This window comes from Gracilinanus agilis, chromosome 2 (genome assembly GCF_016433145.1).
Source record: "Gracilinanus agilis isolate LMUSP501 chromosome 2, AgileGrace, whole genome shotgun sequence".
NCBI classification, from domain to species: Eukaryota; Metazoa; Chordata; class Mammalia; order Didelphimorphia; family Didelphidae; genus Gracilinanus; species Gracilinanus agilis.
The window spans coordinates 533,649,643-533,672,236 of NC_058131.1; positions in this window are offsets into that span (position 1 = coordinate 533,649,643).

Below are 22,594 nucleotides of genomic sequence, written 5' to 3' on the forward strand. Positions count from 1 at the left end.
GAAAGAACAAAGGAAGCATCCAGTCTCAAAATCAATCCAATTTGGCCACTTAGAGTCAGTGCCAACAATGGTATAAATATGTTATGGTTGTGGAAAACCTGAAGTGCTCTTCAGATACAAGGCAGGGATAAAAACTGGAAAAGCCTATTCTCATGTGTTCTAAATAACTGAGAACAAAAAGCCCTACATTAGCAAGCTAACATCAATGGGGGACCATTGCCCATGTGTAAAGGAAATAGCTCTTAAGGAAAAGACTACCAAGTGAAGGGTTAGAAGTATCGCTGTTACAAGTGGATTTCACTCTGTAAAGTGGTGTGTGTGTGTGTGTGTGTGTGTGTGTGTGTGTGTGTGTGTGTGTGTAACATACACCAATTTGCTGGAGAAGAACACTTATGAATAAGACATATTTAGGGGATTTTAGAAAATGCTCTGCTAGTCTCAAAGCCTATGGAGAATTTAATTAGAGTCAATGGTGAAATCACTAAGGAAATACCCATTAAGCTTTTCAAGTGTGCTATTTTTGCTGTGGGCTGACTACTGAGTCTTTTTCTGTGTCATTGCCTTGGTCTCCCTCTCTGATGAAACAAACAAACAGAGGCATGTTGGCAGCCTTTTAACATGTTTTTCACCCTGAGCCCAGTGGGGAGAAGAGCCGTGAATTTGAAATCTTTGCCAAATCAGCCTGAAGTCTCGTGTTGAGCAGAGTTTTAATTCCTGCCAAATACAGTAGCTAATTTCAGCTTTAGATGGTTGCTCACTGATACCAATACGGATCTCCACTCAAGTGTATAACTGAAATTTTAAGTTTGGGAGAATTTCTTTCATCTGTCTTCTCTTCTTACCTCTCTTAGATTCACAGTACCTTGAACCAAATTCTGGGTCATCAGGATTAGCAATTGCTAATCAAGTTCTTCTGTTTTTAAAGTTTATGGGACCTTCAGTGCCTTCTAGAGCATTCAGGACTAGTACCAGTTTGGAATATGAACCATTTTGAATTGTCAGGTATCCCAACTTCAGAGTATTTATGTCGCTAAGTTCAATAGCCTGCTGCTGTATCAGAAGGTTTCTTTCAGAAGGCTAGGCAGAGCTAGGAAAATCTGAAATCAGATCCTCCCTCAAACTTTTACTACCTGTTTGAGGATAGGCAAATCACTTAAGATTTCTCCAACTGAATTATCTGGAAAGCAGAGATAATAGCACTCACCTTATAGAGCTATTGTAAGGGTCAAATAAAATTGTATGTTTATTTAAAGAATTTTGCTAATCTTTAAATGATAGGTAAATGTTAGCTATTTTTTTTTATATCAAGTGATATAAGAGGGAATCAATAGGCAGGAGGATTCAATCTGATATCTTGGTGTCAGGAAAAGGGGACTGTGGCCTTTCTGCCATTTGCTTTGTTTTATCACCCTTTGAATCCCCATTATCTAAAACAGTGCCTGAAACATTGTTGAGATCTATTTATCATCTCTGATAAGGACAGCTTAGTTGATAAGAAAACAGGAGATGATCTTGACTGTTAACTCATAGCTGCTTCTCCAAAGTGTCATTGAGTCACAAGTTTATTATATATGAAAATTCAAACTCCCTTTCACCCAAAAGCACAAGGAAAGTTTCCCATAGTTGTGCAGAGCTGCATTTTTAACATAGACAATACAACAGGCTTAGAAGCTTCAAGGTGAAGATAAGAACCGGGCTGGACCTTCAGCTGTGTGATTATCAGCAAGCTGAGTCTGAGAATACTTATCTCAGGGGCAAATGCCCCAGCTAAACTAAGGTTTCAGCCTTGGCTGCATTTCTGACCAAAGGGGAAGAATGTTAACCTCTTCACTGCTGATTTGCTAGGAACTTAAAGCTTTTCAGTAAGATCACAGTACTTTTCAACAAGAAATCACAAGGATCACAAAAGGGGTCAAAAGAAGAGTCTCAGATTTTTATCTATTTGAGACTCTGTTTCTCTTATTGGCTTCCCACAAAACATGCTATGCACTTACATAAACACTTCTTAACTTATTGATTGACTGACTAATGTAGCAATTGCAGGGGACAAGAGATAAATAGGTCAAGTGCCACATTTTTATGTATGAAATATTAAAATATCGCCATATGGATGAGATAATCCATGGAGGACTAATATGAAGACATAGAATCAAAATTGTACTGAACTCAGACAAAGCCTTAACGATTAGATATGAGACTCAATACCAGAGATCTTATGGATCTCCCCATAAGCCTATACGTTTTGGCACAAGGTTCACAAAATATCCTTTTGTATGTTACCTAATATCATAATTCCATGAATGTACATGTATCTGATAAAGTTTTAAAGAGTAATCACTATTTTGAGAAGGCAGAAAAAGCACCTACAGTTATCAAATATCTCTGCAGTTCAAGTCCTGCCAAGAACACTCTTGAAGGTAAGTTGAAGATGGCACATGGAAGATACTGGCCAATCAGAATAGAAAATTAATATATGAAGCAATCATGAATTGGTATTGAGTTGAAGGAAAGAATCCATTTGGGGTGTGTGTACATGTGTGTGTATATGTGTGTGAATGTTGAGAAGTTCGTTGCCTTGATTTGACTGGAAGAAGCATGGAAAGAATAACTGCTAGAGCAAATTTAAAGAATGGTTTGCTCCCACTGGGTATTAAGCAACAAGCGGTTTTATATAGGGTTTTAGATTCTAGGGCTCTCTGGTATTTTTCATACCAGTTTGAAAAAGCAATAATGAATGACTATTAATCAGATTTTATTTTAGACCATTTATCTGAGATGGCCTTTTCTAAGCCCCCTGTAGTTTCCACAGTATAAAAAAGAACACTTTGGACATGTAACACAAGCAATATTCATTACTAATATGGATATGATTAGGGACTCCCAAAGAACAAGGAACTTTTTTGCTTGATTACTTTGGAGGAATTGTCTCTATCTTCCATCTCCACATCTCTGCACTGCTAAAATGCACTCTCATGTCATCTGTGCCTCTAGGAATCATTATTTTTTTGGAATTCTGCCCAAGCACCACATTTCTCATGAAACCTTCCTTAATTCTTCTAACATCTAGTGCTCTCTCAAAATGCTTAGTATTTATCTTGTATGTTTTTGTATATATTTATTTACATGCTGTCCTTCTCAATAGAATGTAAACTCCTTGAGAGAGGACTTCGCTCTATGTTATCCACATATGAATATGTTTCCCTTAATTAATGGAAGTTCCTTGAGGATAGGGACTTGTTTTATATCTTATTAATATTTCCAGGGCTTAGTACAGTAGCTGGCAAGTTGTAAGTGCTTAATAATAATTGGTGATTGATAACTGTTTCATCTTTTTATCTCAAGTGCTTAACAGAATATTTTGCAAACAATAGTTATCCACTATATGTCTGTTGATTAACTGAGAGACTTGGAGGAATAATTAAGGGAGTGTTTATCATCAGACTTTTAGAAATAAAAAACTACTCAGTAAAGTATAGTATAGACACGTATACGTGTATATAAACATATTTACCTAAAGGTATATGTCTGAATACATCAAGATAAGGAATGTATATATATATATACATATATGTATATATATGTATATATAGACATAATACATATGTCTATATATATTTGTATATACACACATAATATGTTGAAAATGTTTACATTCAGTTCCCTGAAAAATATATTAACACATTTTTAAATTTTAATATTCACTTTTAACATTCCCTCCATCACTTTATTAAGCATAGATAATTAAAAAACAATAAATTAAGCCCTTATATGGGGCATTTGCCAAAATCTATTATGTAAATATTCACACTGACAATTTAATAATTGGCTCTCAAAAGCTGTTTCAAGTTGGTAATGTTTATAAAATGCTTTATGTATATTGTTTTGTGATAACCCTGGGAAGGTACTAAGTTAGTCTCCCTTCATGGATAAGAAACCAAGACTAAAAAACTAGTTGAATTACCAAGAGTCACACAGTTAGTGACGTTATATTTGAATTTAGGCCTTGCGAGCTCTAGGTCCAGGACTCAATCTCCATTACCTACCTCTTGACTATTGTTAGCCTATGTCTCAATCCCCACAGAAACAAAGAATTTGGAAACAATCTATTGATCTATAGGAAGGGAAAGAAACATTGACATTAGGGGGAAAATCAGCTGACATTTAAAATTCATCTTTGTAACTGACCAGTCAAGAAAACCTACATTATAGAGATTTTGGAAATGGCTACTACAGGACTGGGCGGTGCCCCTAATGAAACTGGATAATTCTTCTACTGAGAAATTATTACTGAAGTGAAATGAAACTCAGGGAAATATTTGCATGCCACAATCAGAACACCTTCCAGGCCAAGCATAAAATAGGGAATAAGTTTCAAATAACCATTCTCTCCACCAATCAAGGGAGTTATATTCAAATGTGTAAGAGAGAATGGACATTTAAATTAAGAGACTGATAGTGGATCCAAGATGGGGAGTCAGTAGGAAAAATCTGTCTCAACAAGGTGGTGGTTGGTCTAAAGCACAATACCACACCTGACAAGGCAGCAGCACATCTCACATAAAAGAAAAATGAAATGAAGAACTTTTACAGTGAAGGGGGAAATGAGGGGGGTGGGAATGATAGACAATGCTTGAGCTTTACTTTCATCAGAATTGGTTCAAGAGGGAATAACATAGTGAGTTATTTGGGCATAAAAAACTATCTTACTTTATATGGAAATAGGAAGGGAAGGGGATAAAAGTTGGTGGTGTGAATGATGGGAGAAAGGGCAAATTAAGGGAATCAAAAATCAGAAGCAAAATAGACTTCTGAGGATAGAGAGATTAAAAAGAGTGAAAGAAAAGGATAAATGGAGAAAATGAGATAGAAAGAAATACACAGTTAGTAATCAAAACTGTGAATGTGAATGGGATATATTCACTCATAAATTGGAAGCAGATAAAAGAATGGATTAAAAGTCACAATCTGACAATATGCTGTTTATAAGAAACACACTTGAAACAGAGAGCCACACATGGAGTTAAATAAGAGTCTGGAATAGAATTGATTATGCTTCAGCTGAAGTAAAAATAAAACAAAACAAAACAAAAAACAAAAACAAAAAACAGAGATTGCAATCATGACCTCAGAGGAATCAAAAGCAAAGGTAGTTCAAATTAAATGAGATAAGCAGGAAAACTACATTATGGTAAAAAGTACCATAGACTGAATAAATATCAGTACTGAACATATTTGCACCAAATACTAGAGCATCCAAATTCTCAGAGAAAAAGTTAAATGAGTTATGAAAGGAAATAGACAATAAAATTACACTATTAGGGGACCTAACCAAAAAATATACAAGAAGGAAGTAAAAAGATGAACAGAATTTTAGAAAAGTTAGATAATATAGATCTCTTGAAAAAAAATAAATGGGAATGGAAAGGAGTTTACTCTTTTCTTTGCTGTACCTTCACTAACATTGATGTTACCTTCACTAACATTGACCAGGTATTAGAGTATTAAAAACCACATGAACAAATGTAGAAAAGCAGAAATATTTAATGCGTCCTTTTCAGTCCATAATACAATAACAGTTACATTCAATAAAGGATCATTGAAATATGTATTAAAAATGAATTGGAAAAAACATAAAAACTAATTGGAAACCAAATAATCCTAATCTAATCCTAAATAAAGAGTGGGTCCAAAAAATCATAGAGATGCTCAATAATTTCATTAAGGAGAATGACAATAAAAAGACATTATACTAAGATTTATGGGACACAGCCAAAGTAATATTTAAGAGAAAATGTATGTCTCCAAATGCTAATCAGTAAAATAGAGAAAGAGCAGAACAATTAATTGACATGCAAAAAAATAGAAAAAGAACAAATTAAAAACCTACAATAAATACCAAGTTGGATCCAAAAATCAAAGGAGAGAGTAATAAAATTAAAAGAAAACCATCAGCTGTGTGACCCTGGGCAAGTCACTTGATCCCTATTGCCTCTACTCTTCCACCTATAAGTCAATACACAGAAGTTAAGGGTTTAAAATTTAAAAAAAAAAAAGAAAAAAGAACACCATCAAAGAAATAAAACTAGCAACTGGTTTTATGAGGCGACAAAAATATAACCCATTAATTAATTTGATTTTTAAAAGAAAGAATAAAACCAAGTTACTAGTATCAAAAATGAAAATGGCAAAGTTACCACCAATGAACATGAAATTAAAGTAATTATTAGGAGCCATCTTGCCCATTCTATACCAAAAAATCTAAAAATTTAAATGAAATGGATGAATATTTACAAAAAAATACAAGATGTCCAAATTAACAGAAGAGGAAAGAGAATACTTAAATAGCCCTCTCTAAGGAAAAGAAATTGAATGAGCTATCAATGAGGTTGCTAAGAACAAATCCACAGAACCAGATGAATTCTCAGGTGAATTACAAATTAAAAATTAATTACAGTATTATAAAAAAAAAACTAGAAAAGTAGGCAAAGAAGGAATCCTACCGAATTTCTTTTACAACATAATTCTGGAACTGATACCTAAACCAAGAAGAACAAAATCAGAGAAAGAAAACCTTGACCAATTAGAGTATTGATACAAAAGTTTTGAATAAAATACTAGAAAGGTGATTGCATCAACATATCTCAGGGATAACATTATGACCAAGTGGGTTTTATACCAGGAATGTAGGACTGGTTCAATATTAGGAAAATTATCAAAATAATTTATTATATCAATAAGAAATCTGAAAGAAATCATGATCATCTCTATAGCTATAAAAAACAACTAATGACAAAATATAACTCATTCCTATTTAAAACACCAGGAATGAATTGAACTTTCCATAAAATAATGAGAACTATCTATCTAAAACCATAAAAAGTATGATCTGTAATGCGGGTAAGCTAGAAGTCTTTCCAGTAAGATCAAGGGTGAAGCAAGGGCGCCCGTGATAATCACTATTTTTCAATATTAAACTAGAATCTTAGCCAAAGCAATATAAGATTAAAAATTAATATCCAATACTCCAAGTATTATATTTTATAAAGTTTATTAATAATAACTTGTAGCAAAAGGAAAGTATTAGCCTCAGTAAAAAGAAAGAAGTTTCCCAGACCACACATGCAGGAGAAGCAAGCACAGAGCCACCAGAGAGAGAGAGAGAGAGAGAGAGAGAGAGTACAGCAACACACACACACACACACACACACACACACACACACACACACACACACCCCTTTATCTATACAACATAAGCACACAACTTGGAGACAAAAAGAAAAGGGATGCTGAGTAATATAATTTGAGGCACAAAATTTCTATTTACACAACAGTAAGACAAAAAAATTGAAGAAATTAAAATAACCAATGAGGAAACAAACCTTTCACTCTTTGTAGACAATATGATGGTAGCCAGGGAATTCTAGAAAATCAACTAAAAAAAAGTTAGTATAATGAACAACTTCTACAAAGTTACACTTATGTGGATAAAATAAATCCACATAAGTAACCAGTATTTCTATGTCACCAACAAAGTGTAGTGAAAAGAGATAGTAAAATACTTGCAGATAATGCAGAATTTTTGAGTCTACCTGCCAAAACAAACCCAGAAATCATATGAACACAACTTGCAAAATACTTTTCACACAAATAATGTCAGACCTAAACAACTAGAAAAAATGTTAATTGTCCATGAGAAGGTTGAACCAATATAATAAAAATGGCAGGTTTACCTAAATTAATTTACTTTATTCAGAACTATGTTAATCAAATTATCAAAAAATATTTTATAGAGCTAGAAAAAATTTAATCTTCTGAAAAACTATAGGGAATCAATGAAAATAAATTTGAAAGAAAGTGACCTAGCAGTACCAAATCCCAAACAGTGTTACAAAGCAGTAATCATCAAAATACTCTTGTACTGGTTAACAAATATAGTGGTAGATCAATGGAATAGATTAGGTGTACAATACACAGTAGTAAATGACCATAGTAATCCAGTGTTGATAAATCAAAAGATCCAAGGTTTTAGAAAAAGAATTCACTCTTTGACAAACATTGCTGGGAAAATAGGAAAATAATTTGGCAGTGACTAGGTATAAATAAGCATCTCACATCATATTCTAAAATAGGTGAAAATAGATACATAAATTAGATAGAAATAAGGTGACATCATAAGCAAATTAGGGGAGAATGGAATATTTTACCCATAATATCTATGGATAAGGGAAGAATTTCTGACAAGAAAAAGAATTATGGGATGTAAAATGAATAATACAGTTTACATTAAATTTTTTTAAGTTTCTATAAAAGTAAAACCAATGCAGCAAAATTATAAGGAAAACAGAAGGCACAACTAGGAGGCAAGTATATGGAGAGCAAGGCCTGGAGTCAGGATGATCCGGGTTCAAGTCTGACATTAGATACTTCCTATCTGTGTGACTTTGCCCAAGTCACTTAACTCTATTTGCTGACCTCTTGCCCTTCTGTCCTAGAGTTGGAACTAGGACAGAAAGTGTTAGTGGAGGAGGGAGGGGAGCAGGAGGAGTGGGAAGTAAGAAGAGGAAGAGGAGTAGGAGAAGGAGAAGGAGAAAAAAAGGAGAAGAAGAAAAGAAGAAAACTGGGAGGGAGGGGATTTTACAAGACGTTTCTCTGAAAAAGCTCTCAAAACTGAGTGAAATTTATAAGCATACAAGTCATTCACTGTTATAAAAGAGCAAAATATATGAACAAGAAATTTTCAGAAGAAACAAAAGCTATCTAAAGTCATATTAAAAAATGTTCTAAATCACTATTGATTAAAGAAAAGCATATTTTGCTCTCACAAAAGAAGGTTAAGAAGGAAAAGACAGCAGTCAGAAAGATGAAGGACATGGAGGCTCAGAGAAAGTCAAAGGCAGAACAATTGAATAGAGACTTGAGAAAGCAAGAGTATGATTCATGAAGGAAGATCTTATGAATATGTGGGGGAAATTTTAGTAGAATTGCAATAGTGTTTAAATGGTACAAAACATCTCAAAATATTAATTTCTTATCCCAAAAATCTATATCTATACAAGGTTACTAAAATCTTTTACTACTGTTTGTTTGACCCTATTCATTGTTCTACCTTCCTATTTCTTAGGCAGTACCAGATAGTTTTTATAATTATTTTTTCATAATGCTGTTTAAATTCTGGTACTGCTAGACCTCCTTCCTTTACATGTTTTTTTTTTCATTCATTCTTTTGATATTCTTGGTCTTTTATTCTTCCAAATGAACTTTGTTATTATTTTTTTCTAGCATAATATGATATGTTTTGGTAATTTAATTGGAATGGCACTGAATAAGTAAGTTGGTTTAGAGTATATTGTCATTTTAATTATGACTCCACCTGTCCATAAACAATTAATATTCCTCCAATTATTTAGATCTGAGTTTATTTCTTTAAAAAGTGCCTTCCTTTTAATTATGTTTGTGTAGATCCTGCATTTGTTTTGGCAGGTATGCTCCAAATTATTTTAGTTTCATTTATGATTATTTTAAATTATTCTTTCAGGACTAATATGCAAAGGACATATAAAAATGATCATGATTTATATGGGTTTGTTTTATATCCTGCCACTTTGCTAAAATTATTGATAGTTTCACCAACTTTTTAGTTAAATTTTTTCCACATATACATCATGTTTTCTGCAAACAGAAATAGTTTTATTATCTCTTTGCCCATTCTGATTTCTTTAATTTCTTTTTCTTCTTATTGCTATTGCTAGCATTTCTAATACTATGTTAAATGATATTGGTCATAATGGGTATCCTTCTTTCACTTCTGATCTTATTGGGAAGGCTTCTAGCTTATGCCTATTACAACTCATATTTGTTTATGGTTTTAGGTAGATGCTTCATATCATTTTAAGGAAAAAAAAACATTTATACTATGCTTTCCAATGCTTTTAATAAGAATGAATGTTGTATTTTGTCAAAGGCTTTTTCTGCATCTACTGATATAATCATATAATTCTTATTACATTTATTATTAATATGGTCAATTATGTAGTTAGTTTTCCTTATGCTAAACTATCTCTGTATTCCTGGTATAAATCCCAATTGGTTACAATGTATAATCTTTGTGATATATTGCTGTAGTCTCTTAACTAGTATTTTACTTAAGATTTTTGTATCCATATTATTGAGATTGGTCTATAATTTTCTTTCTCTGTTTTTGCTCTTCCTGGTTGATGTGTCAGCACCATATTTGTTTTGTAAAAGAACTTAGCTTAAACTCCTTCTTTACCTGTTATTTTAAATGCTTTATTTAACATTGGAATTAAATTAATTTATCTTTAAGAATTCACTATTAAATCCATCTGGTTCTGATGTTTCTTATTTGGGAAGTTTATTTAAAATTGCCTGTTCATTTTCTTTTTCTAAAATTGGCTTATTGAGACATTCTATTTCCTCCTCTGATAGTCTGGGCAGTTTATTTTGTGTAAGTATCCTTCCGTTTTATTTACATTATTATATTTGTTCGCGTGTAATTGAGAAAAATAAATCTTAATAAATGCTTTAATTTCATCTTTATTAGTAGCATGCTCAAACTTTTCATCTTTTATATTAGTAATTTGGTTTTCTTCTTTTTTGTCATATTAACCAATGGTGTATCTTTTTGGTTGATTTTTTTCATAAAACCAACTCCTGTATTTATTTATTAATTCAGTGGTTTTCCCATATTCAGTTTAAATGATCTCACCTTTAATTTTTAAGATTTCTTATTTGATGTTTAGTTGGGGATTTTTAATTTTTTCTTTTTCTAGTATTTTAATTGCATTCCTAATCCATTTATCTTTTCTTTCTCTATTTTATTAAGAAAAGAATTCAGATATATAAATTTTCCTCTAATTACTGCTTTTGTCATATTCCATAGATTTTGGTATGTTGTCTCATTATTATAACTCTCCTTAATGAAGTTATTGATTGTTTTTTATGATTTGTTCTTTAACCTACTCATTCTTTAAGATTACGTTATTTACTCTCCAATTAGTTTTTACTTTTTACTTTTTGTTTCCATATTTCCTTTTCATCAATAATTTTATTGCATTATGATATAAAATTATGCATTTAATATTTTTTTGTTTTTCTACATTTTACTATAATGTTTTTATGTTCTACTATATGGTCAATTTTTGTAAAGATACCATGCACTGCTAAGAAAAAGATATATCCCTTTCTTTTCCCATTCAATTCTCTCCAGATATCTATCACAGTTAACTTATCTAAGATTTTATTCATTCCCTTAACTTCTTTCTTAATTATTTTTATTAGCTTTATCTAGGGTCTGAGGGTGGACATTAAAATGCCCCAGTATTATTGTTCTTTATCCATTTATTTATGTAACATTCAATTTTTCCTTTAAAAACTTAGATGCTATAACAGTACGTACAGGTTTAATATTGATAATGCTTCATTATGTATGGAACCTTTTAATATAATAATTCTCTGTTTATCTCTCTTGATTAAACTTATTTAGCTTTAACTTTGTCAGAGATTGCTATCCTTTCTTTCTTTGTATCAACCAAGCATAGTATATTCTGCACAGCCCTTTACTTTTCATCTTTGTCTGTCTCTCATTTTAAGTGTGTTTTTTGTAAACAGCATATTGTTGTGTTTTAATTTTTGATCCATTCTGCTACCCATTTTCATTTTATGGGTGAATACATCTAGTTCACATTAGAAGTCATAATTACAAGTTATGTATTTCTCTCCATTTTGTTTTTCCTCAATATCTGTCATTCTCTTCCTCTCTTTTTGCCATATCCCTCCTCAGATATCCAATTTCTTCTATCTAATTCCCTCTCCAATTTGTACCCTTTATTAGAATACTTCCATAATCTTCTTCCTTTGCTCTCTTCTAAATTAAATCACCCCTCTAAAGGTCCCTCTCTTGTCCCTTCCCCTTACCTTTTAGTTCTTATTCTATCCACCTTTCAAAAAGTGCCTTTCTTATCCCTTCAACGGTACCCTTTCATTTCTTGATATGGCATCAATTCTAAAAATTCCTCCTTTATTCCCTCACTTAATACCTCTATTTCTTATGTATTCCCTTCCAGGTATCCTTCCCTTTTCTTGACCTTCTTTTCTCTTAATCTACTCTACTTTCTTAGTCCCTCCTTTATCCTATCCCCTTTCTTTCTGTTTCTCTGCAAATTGAGAAAACTTTTATCTTTCTGGATGTGTATTTTGTTCCCTATTTAATGCAGATCTAATGAGAGTGGGGTTCTAATTCTACCAGTCCTTTACCCCTCCTTCCTTTCTCTGTGATGGTTCTTCCATTCATTCCTCTTTTATATGAAATAATTTTCCCCCTTCTGTCTCTTGCTTTTTTATTTTATTATTATTTTTGGTTCATTCCATTATGTTCAATTCAACCTTGCATCATCTATGTCATATCTCTATGTACATTTGAATTACCCAGATAGTGATATAATTCTTAAGAGTTATAGATGACATTTTCCCACATAAGAAGTAATTAATTCGATCTTTTGGATTGCTTATAATTGGTCTTTTATATTTACCTTTTTTTCTTATAGATCAAATTTTCTACTGAGTTCTAGGTTTTCCCCAAGAAGTTGAAACTCCTTTAGTTTGTTAAATATCTATTTTTTAACTTGTGTAATTATGCTCAGCTTTGCTGAGTATGTTATTCTTAGTTATAAACTCAGTTCTTTTGCTCTTAGACATAAGCTTCTAAATCTTGTGTTAATCTGACTGTAGCTCCAGAGTATTTAAATTGTTGTTTTTTTTTTCCTTGCTGTCTATAATATTTTCTCTTTAAACTAAGAGCTTTGGAACTTAGCAATGATATTCCTGTACATTTTCATGTTGAGGTCTCTGTATTGGTGATTGATGAATTCTTTTAATTTCTATTTTTCTCTCTAATTTTGGAAATTCTAAATAGTTTTCCTTGATGATTTCTTAAATTATAGTGTCTGAACTCTTTATTTGATCCTGACCTTCCAGGAGTGCAATAATTCCTTTTTTAAAAATAATTAGTTTATTATTTTTATTGTGTACTTAGCAATAGCAAAAAAATTTGATTATGCAAAACCATAAATTCCATATTGCTTATAATTTGTTCAAAAATATGGAAAATATATATGTTTACTAATATAAATGTCTTTTCTAATAAACTCAGCCTTTGAGTTCCCTTTAGATTTGCTTTATTTCAAAACTTTTTTCTCTTGATTTTGTGGTTATTATTTTTAAATGTAATCATGGTATGTATTTTTCTTATTCTTTTCTTCTGTTTTCATCTCTTTAGATATGTCCCTTATTTTCTTTATGTTTCCAATATTTGCCATTCCTAACAACATAATATATTCTATTGCATTCAACTATCATAATCTAGCCATTTCTACTATTCATTGCATTTGTGCAATTTCCAGGTATTTTGTCATAACAAATAAAGATTCCATGAATATTTTCACAAATACAGATTTTTACCTTCTCAATAATGCCCTTAGGGCCTAAATAGGATCACTAGGATAATGAACATAAACAGCTTTAAGCTCTTACTGTATATTTACATCTTGTTTTTAAAACAAAAAAAAGTTTTTTAATGCAGAGCTACTCTAAAAATGTAATATTAGATCTGATTCTCCATGTTCTATAAGCATTTAATTTGATCACTTTAGCCCCTCTGGTTCTCAATTAACATATATTGCCAGATCCACATTTTTTTAGATTGATCCTTAGGGAGAAGACCCAATCTGTTGCCAGGACCATACTTTTTCCAAAACAAGTCTTTCCAACTTGGTCATACCTCATTGAACTTTTGTTCCTCAGGGATACAGGATTACTTCCATATTATGTTAACTGTAAAGGTAAAAATTTTGCAGAAAATTATGCTCTCTAAGCCACTTTTGTCCCACCAGAAACTATGTTTGGATTATGTATATACTCAAGATTAGACTTACTACTACAAGGGTATGTGTAGACTCTCTAGAAATCTATTTACTTATCTTATCTAAGATTCTATTCATCATCTTAACTTCTTTCTTTTTTTTTGTTAGATTTATCTAGTTCTAAGAAAGGAAAATTAATGTCTGCCGATTTTATTGTTTTGTTATCTATTTCCATCTGTATCTCATTTAGTTTCTCCTTGAAAAATCTGGGTACTATAACGGTGCATAGGGATCCAAAACTGGTAATGCTTCATTATTCATGCTAGCCTCCTCCCCAACATAATTACCTTCTTCATCCCTTTTAATTATAAACCATTCTAGACTCAACTTTGTCAGAGATCATGACTGCTACCCCTGCCTTTTCAGGATCAACTAAGGCATACTATATTCAGCTCCAGCCTCTCACCTTCATTTTATGTCTTTATATCATTTTCAGTGTGTTTCCTGTAAACAACACATTGTCAGATCCTGGTTTTTTATCTTTTTTGCTATCCATTTTCTTCCCATGTGTGAATTTATCCCATTACACTCCATATCATAGTTACTAGTTGTACATTTCCATCTACTCTGTTCATCCTCCCTGTTTATCCCCCTATTCATTACTTCTGCCATTACTCTCCTCAGCTGTCCAATTTCCTTTGACCAATATCTCTCCTATTCAATCCCTTTCCTAAAGATTGTCCCTTATTCTCTCCTTGTCCTTCTGGTTCCGAATGGCCCAGCTTTCCAAAGGTTAATCTCTTATCCTTTGCCTCAAAAATCCCTCCCTTATCCTCAAATTGTGCCCTCCAACTTCTTGATTCCCCTCTCCCCTCACCCTAGTCCCCAAACTTTTTGATCTATACTCCTCTTTAGGAACCCTTTCCTTCCCTCTCCTTTCTTATTTCCTTGTCTTCCTTTCTCTTAACCCTTCTTTCTCTTATTCCCTCAGTACCCCAAAGGGACTCCCAGTCTCTCCCTTATCTCATCACTTTTCTCCCTTGTTTTTCTGTATGTTAAAAAAATTACCCTTCTAATTGTGTATCTTGTTCTCTCATTATGCCAAATATGATAATAGTTAGGTTCCATTACTCCCAGCCCTTCACTCCCTCATCCCCTTCTCCTTGGCAGTTCCTCCACTTAATTCTGCTCTTCATGAGATAGCCATTCCACTTTGCCTTCTCCTGGTCTATTCCACGACCAGTTCAGCTCATTCTTTTATATTCCCTCAACCCTGAGTCTTCTATTCATACCCACCCCTTCAAAATACTGAGTCAATGATGTCATTCCCTGATAATATGTTCTCATACCATTATCAAACAAATTGACCTTTTGGATTTCTTATAATTAGTCTTTCAATAGCTTCGTATGTTTTTTGTAGATCATATTTCCTACTGAGTTCTGGGTTTTTTACGAGGAATAGTTGAAACTCCTTAAGTTTGCTAAATATCTATTTTTTCCCGTGTGTAATAATGTTCAGCTTGGCTGGGCATGTTATTCTTGGCTGTAGTCTCAGTTCCTTTGCTCTTTGAAATATTGTGTTCTTTACCCTTCATTCTTTTAATGTTGAGGTGGCCACATCTCATGCTATTCTAACTGTAGCTCCACAGTATTAAGTTTTTTTTCTTGTTGCCTATATTATTTTCTCCTTGACTAGATGCTATGAAACTTAGTAATGATATTCCTGTGGATTTTCATCTTTGAGTCTCTTTAAGGTAGTGATTGGCAGTTTCTTACAATTTCTATTTTACCCTCTGTTTCTAAAATTTCTGGGAATTTTTCCTTCATGATTTCTTGGAGTATGGTCTTTAGGCTCTTTTTTATTGTAACTTTCCAGGAGTCCAACTTTTTTTATATTCTATCTCTTTGATCTGTTTTCCAGGTCAGTTGTTTCTGTGTGATAACATATTTCTAATTCTTTTGTATTATTTCATTCTTTTAATTTTGCTTTATTATTTCTTGATGTCCTAGTTGAGTGATGGTGAAACTTTTAAAGGTGTAGTGCCAGGTCCCACCCCCCACCAGAAACAGAGTTTTGGGTGCGCTTCCTCCCCCACCACTTACCCCATTCAGGAGAGGGAGAAAGTGCTCCCATTAAGCTGCTAGGCAGAGGGGTGGGTGAAGTGAGGAATGTCTTCAGCAAGTGTAGAGAGGGAGAAGGGAGTGGTCTGATGGCTCTATTTCCCTCTAGCTCTGCTGCCTGTGAGATGCCCACCTTACCCCTTTATTGATCTTATTGACTGCTGGGCAGAGGGGTGGGGGGGATGTTAAGAATATCATAAGGCACAATGGAAAGGGGGAGTGGAGCAGCTCTGCCTGAAGCCTTCGGCCTTTCTAGTAAAAAGCTTTGGGGGTGGAAGGGAAGGACAGTATGCGTGCCCCCAGAGAATACTCTCTGTGCCATCTTTGGCACCCATGCTATAGGTTCCCCATCACAGTCCTAGCTTCTCCTTATCCAATTCTAGTCCTTAATACCTTATTTTATTCTATAAGTTTCTGATCTATTTTTGCATTTTAGTGATCTTTCTTTAATAATTTTCTTTATTTTCTTGCATTGCTCTTATTTTTTTCTAATTTTTCCTCCACCTCTCTTATTTGTTTTTGAGGCTTTTTTTAACCTCTTCCAAAAGCTCATTTTAATCATGTGGCCATTTACTGCATTTCTTTGCTGTTTTTGAAGTAGGTATTTTTGTTTCCCTATTCTCTGAGTGTGAGCAAAGATCTCCTCTGTCCCCATCATATCTATCAATAGTTAGATTCTTTCTTCTTTGCTTGCTTATTGTTATTCATTTATTTTTTTAATTTTAGCAGGTTGGCCAATGACAATTATTGGGTTTGTTTTTTTCTGGTGTCCCAGGGTTCTTATTGTGTTGATGTATATTATCTCAGATTTCAAAATTTCTTTGTTTTTTCCCCCCTAGGTCCTATTTAGTTATCACTGCTTTTATAATCCAGAGTCAGGTGTACTCCTAATCCCCTGCTCAAGTCCCAGTTTGTAAGTGACCTCAGTTGCTCCAACCAGAGCCCATGGGCAGTTCAGCTACTACAACTACAAATAGCTACTCTGTCTCCCTCTGTGGCAATGACCAAGGATTCTACTCTCCTTGGAGTGACCATAGCTAACGGGACCTAATTCTTCAGCAAATACACTCACCAGTTTAGTATACTCCTTCCTCACTCCTCCTTTTCTATAGCCTCAACCCCGGACAGACAAGGTAACCAGTTTGCATTTTTCAGGCCTCCAAAGTAATGAGGCTTGAGTTCCTGACTTTAGAGTCTAGTACTGGCCAACTCTGCAGTGACTACTCTTTCAGTGCCCAGCCATGCTACAGCAAACAGAGCTGCTCCTAGGAACCTCCATCTGTGATTCCTGTGGTGTCCTTGGGGATGCAGACTCCCCAGGCTTAGCAACAACAAGGTGCAATTGCTAATTCTGTCCCCCAGGACTGCTTTGTGGATTCCCTCTGTTTTGCTCTGATCATGCTCCTCCCTAGTTGTTTTTCTCCATTCAGCTTCACTCCAGACTCCAGTTTTTTTGCTTTTTTTAATGTTGATTTTATGGAGTTATTTTAGTTGTTTGGGTGTGGCAGTGTTTAGGAGGGTGAAAAAAACTTTACACCCTACTCTGCCATTTTCCCACAATGAATCCCAATAATTTTCATATCTCTCTTTGATTTATTTTCCATGTCATTTGTTTTTATGGTAAGATGTTTCATATTCTCTTCTATTATTTCATTCTTTTGATTTTGCTGTTATTTCTTGTTGCTTTAGGAAATCATTAACTGCCTCTTGTCCAACTTTAGATCTTAATTGAATGTTTTCATCTGTGACTTTCTGGATTTATTTCTTCATTTTAAGTGAGCTATCATAATTTTGTTGATTTCTTGCATTGCTTTTATTTTTTTCTAATTTTTTGTCAAACTCTCTCATTTTGTTTTTGAGCTCATTTTTTAAGCTCTTCCAAAAGCTCCTAGACCTACTACTTGGTGACTTTGTGTTGCTTCTCTGAGGTTTCTGAGTTCTCTGGCAAGACTGAGTCTTATTTTATTCTATAAGTTTGATATTCTGATAAGGGATATCAGAGACCTGCATCCTGAGTTTTCCTTGGCATTACAGCTTCACTCTTGACTCTTAAATATTTTTGCCTTTTTCAATATTAATTCTATGGAATTATTTTTTGATTATTTGTGTGGGGTATTGGGAGAGCAAAGAAGTTTCATACCTTACCCACAATCTTACCATAGTCCTCCATGACCTAAACTTATTTAAGAGGCCACATATATCTTAGAAAAGTTATGGTGAAAGGACTAGTCCCTTTAAGTGTGAATTAATTGGACCAAGAAGCAAATCTTAGTTAGTAGAGCATTTTAGGGCTATAAACAATATAAGGTGACATATTTGGAACTGTAAGGGAACTTAGAAATCATCTAGTCTAAAATTTTTATTTTAAAATTAAGAAAGTGAAGCCCAAATATGGCAGCAAAGGAAAGTGGTAAATGTTGGAAGGGTTGTGGCAAAATTGGGACACTTATATGCTGCCAATGGAGTTTTGAATTGATCAACTATTCTAGAGGACAATCTGGAATTATGCACAAAGGGTTTTAAAAGATTGCCTGCCCTTTGATCCAGCCATACCACTGCTGAGTTTGTACCCCAAAGAGATAATAAGGAAAAATACTTGTGACAAAAAATTGGAAAATGAGGTGTCCCTCTATTGGGTAATAGCTGAACAAATTTTGGTATCTGATGATGATGGAATACTATTGTACTGAAAGGAATAATGAACTGGAGGAATTCCATGTGAACTGGAAAGATCTCCAGGAATTGATGCAGAGTAAAAGGAGCAGAACTAGGAGAACATTGTACACAAAAGCTGATACATTATGGCACAATCAAATGTAATAGATTTTCTAGCAGCAATGCAATGATCCAGGACAATCCAGAGGAACTTATAAGAAAGAATGCTACCCACATCCAAAGAAAGAACTGTGGAAGTAGAAACGCAGAAGAAAAACTTATGATTGATCATGTGGTTCAGTGGGGTTGTGATTGGGGTTTTGGTGTTAAAAGATCACTCTACTGCAAATATGAATAACATGGAAATTGGTTTTGAACAATGAAACATGTATAACCCAGTGGAATTGCTCATCAGCTCCAGGAGAGGGGAGGGGGTGTTTCATGAATCATGTAACTATGGAAAAATATTTTAAATAAATTTAAATAAATTTTAAAAAAGAAAGAGAAGAAAGTGAGGCCAGGAGGGAATAAGATAGAGGCCTGGTCTTGGAGTTGAGAAGAAAAATTTTCCTCAGATACTAATGAGTTATATGATTTTAGATGAAACAATTAGTCTCAATCAACCTCAGTTTCTTCATCTAAAAATGATAGAATTGGAATTAGTAACTTGTGATAGAATGTCTTGCTCAGACACACACACACACACACACACACACACACACACACACACATGTAATAAATCTTAGACCGTGAATTCAAATCTAGGTCCTCTAACTCTCAGGTCTGTATACTTTGTATTGGCTGTACTGCCTTCTCAATTTAGCATGTATTTAAATTGTCAGAAGACATGATGATGGGGATGGGAATCTAAAGTAGGGAGAGTCGATCTTTAAATAAGAAATACTTCATTAGGAGGTATTTAAAGAGTTAATGCTAGGACAAGTGCAGAGACTGGCATGCCCTGTCTATGCACTAAGCCTTTGTATAAAGAGATCTGGATCCTGCTACCCTCCCATGTAGAGATGCCAGTTTGGGAGAGCAGTAGCTCATCCTTTTTGCACAACTTGGCATTTTTTCATTGTCCAGGTGTCTTCATTCTGGAAAAAGAGAGAGTGGGGGGCAGAGGAGATGACTGCGAAGAGACTCAGAGCTCAAGGTGTGACTGAGATCATGGCTGTGTGATACAAATAAGAATTCTGACAGTAAGTGTATTGGTAAAGGAAAAGAAATGATAGGAAGAGGAGTGTAAAAAGAAGAAAAGAGAAATTGCATAGAAGTAGGATATGAAAAATATAAAGTGAGAAATCACCACTGATTGGTATGGCTGGTGCTATGGCAATCTTTTCTGATGCAAAGTACAAATCTAAGTTAGGCGTACTCTCACCTCAGGAAACAAAAAAAATAGCAAGGTTTAGAAAAGAAACACTGCCACCACAAGCTACAGATTCCATTGTTTCTGGAGTGAAATTCATTTACATCGAATATCTGGAGCTGTCAGTGCACACAAAGACCTTGAAAGCATTTGTTTGGCGCTAATACTGTACTCTCTATTCATATTCTAATGCCTCACTCACCCCCATATGATTCTTTGTGAACTTGTTCAAAGTTTTGGCTCAGCTAGACTTTCCCCCCCCCCACTCCTTTCTATGAGACAAATTGGTAAGATAATACTTATAATCCTTACAGGATTGCTGGGGAAGAAGGAAAAGGAGGAGATAAGGAAGACAAGATGTTTGCTCTGCAATGCTGGGTCTGCTGGCTTCTGTGCAGGAATCCTTTCCTAGAGCCGAATGCAGTGAGAAAACAAGATGCCTCAAAGGGTAAAGGACCCCTTCAGACTAGCTTAGACTTGGTCAAGAAAAAAAAATAAAGTATTCTTGGCAGGTGGTCTGTCAAATGGTCTATCTGAAATTATTTCTATTACCTGCCTGTTCAAAGTAGGTGGTTTCTGAGAGTGAAGGACAGTATTTGTAGCTGATTTCACTGAAAATGTTCCCTTTGTGGTCTGTTTCTGGAGGGAGACATGACCATCGGAAATAAAGTAAATTTCATACAATGGATATGAAGCCTTTCAAAAAGAAATCTTAAGAAACCAGGACTGAATCAAATCAGATACAAAATAATGAGATGACTTGTCTGACAGGGACTCTGTCTATTTGAGGTCATGATGGGAAAGTCTGAATACTGGGAAAAGAATACATAAAATCTCCAGGAAGATTTTCAAAACCAACTTTTATCAACTCCATTCCTAGAAAACACAGAAAAGAGAGAGTTTGGGACTTGGAAGTCTGGACACTTAAAATGGAGTAATTTAAGGGAGGAAAATTCTGGCCTCATTGGAGGAAGATAGAAACAGCTTGTCAGGTTTGTACCACTATTCTCTCATCATCCTAAAAGTATATATTCTGAAAACTTTGGAGAAAGTCTTTAGTGTCTTAGAATGAGTTCTTATTTGGATTTGATGTCAGAAATTCAACTTCGATTTCCCCCTAATTTATCTCTTGCTGCCAGTTGATTCCCAGCTTTCTGCTGCTTTTGTTGGAACTCTGAGCCTGGAGCACAAGAAAAGTTTCAGTTAGTTTGGAACTTCTGTTTTGCAACAGAAGTGGGAGCCCAGGGGAGCCCAGGGCTTCCAGTTTAGTGACAGCTAAAAAAGGTCCAAAGATCTCTCTGACCAAAGAAAGGCAGTGTCACTGCCCCAGGTGAAATGACTTCCTCACTCACATAATTAGAGCAGAGATAGTCTTCCTTCATCCTGAGATTCTCCTGAAGTCTCACATAATCAATCCTTCCGCCCCCAAAACAAACAACAACAAAACCCCACAAGACACAAACACTACAGCTTGTCTGACTTGGAGGCAACAAAGCAGAATAAATGTAAGTTAGATCTGTCAAATAGTACAGTAAGGGGGAGGATCCAAGAAATGGAAGAGGATGGTTAACTTATTCCTAAATTCCCTGAGGACAGGGGTTCTTTCTCTTTTTATCTCAGCATGGCATTGTAATTGGAGAAATATTTCCTTTCCAAGTTCATGTGGTGGGTAACTGCTGCCAAATATATATTTACCATTACACAGAAATTAGGGAGGTAAAAACCTAGGTTTTATTATTATGCTCAAGCATAGGTTCAGGCCTCAGAAAAAACTTGAACCGTGAGTATGATTTTTATAAGTCTCCTTATAGGCAAAATTACATAAGAGTGATAGAGAAATAATTATTTTACAGATTGCAATATTGTTTATTCCTCTTAAGACATAAAAGTTAAAGAGTAGATCCAATAAACCCATATTTCCTTTAATGTCATAGAAATTGAACATACTTAAAAGTCATCTCATACATCTCTTAAGAAAACAACTTCTTAAACAAACCCTATAGGTAAATCAAGTCAGGTTAAGATTAAACTGCATTTAGAGGATGCTCAAAGAGGTTATTGGAAGAGGAAAATTTCCATGTTGCCAAGGAGTCAGGGACACGAATTCTTCCTCTGGCTTCCTTTCTAAGGAACCCTTAAGGCTCTAAAGTAAGTTTTATATATCCCTTGGGACAGCTTTTATTCTGGTGAGGTTAATATTAAAACAGAATTTTTGTTCACCAAAAATTACAGAAGGAATGAACCTGAGTCCTGAATAATAAAAGGAAATAAAAATTCTCATAACAGCACTGGCTTTAGAGCCAGTAACATCTGCATTCAAGTTGTACCTCCAAACACCTGACTGGGTAACTGTGGGCAAATTACTTAAACTTTCAATGTTATAGGCAACTCTCTAAGACAGGCTTTCTTCAGCCATTTTTTTTTTGTTTTGCATTATCTGGCAATCTGATGAAGACTCTGGACCCCTTTCTCAGAAAAATATTTCTAAATGCATAAAACCAAACCACATAGATTTACAATGGAAACCAATTATATTGAAATAGGGTTAAAATATTTTTAGAACCAAGTT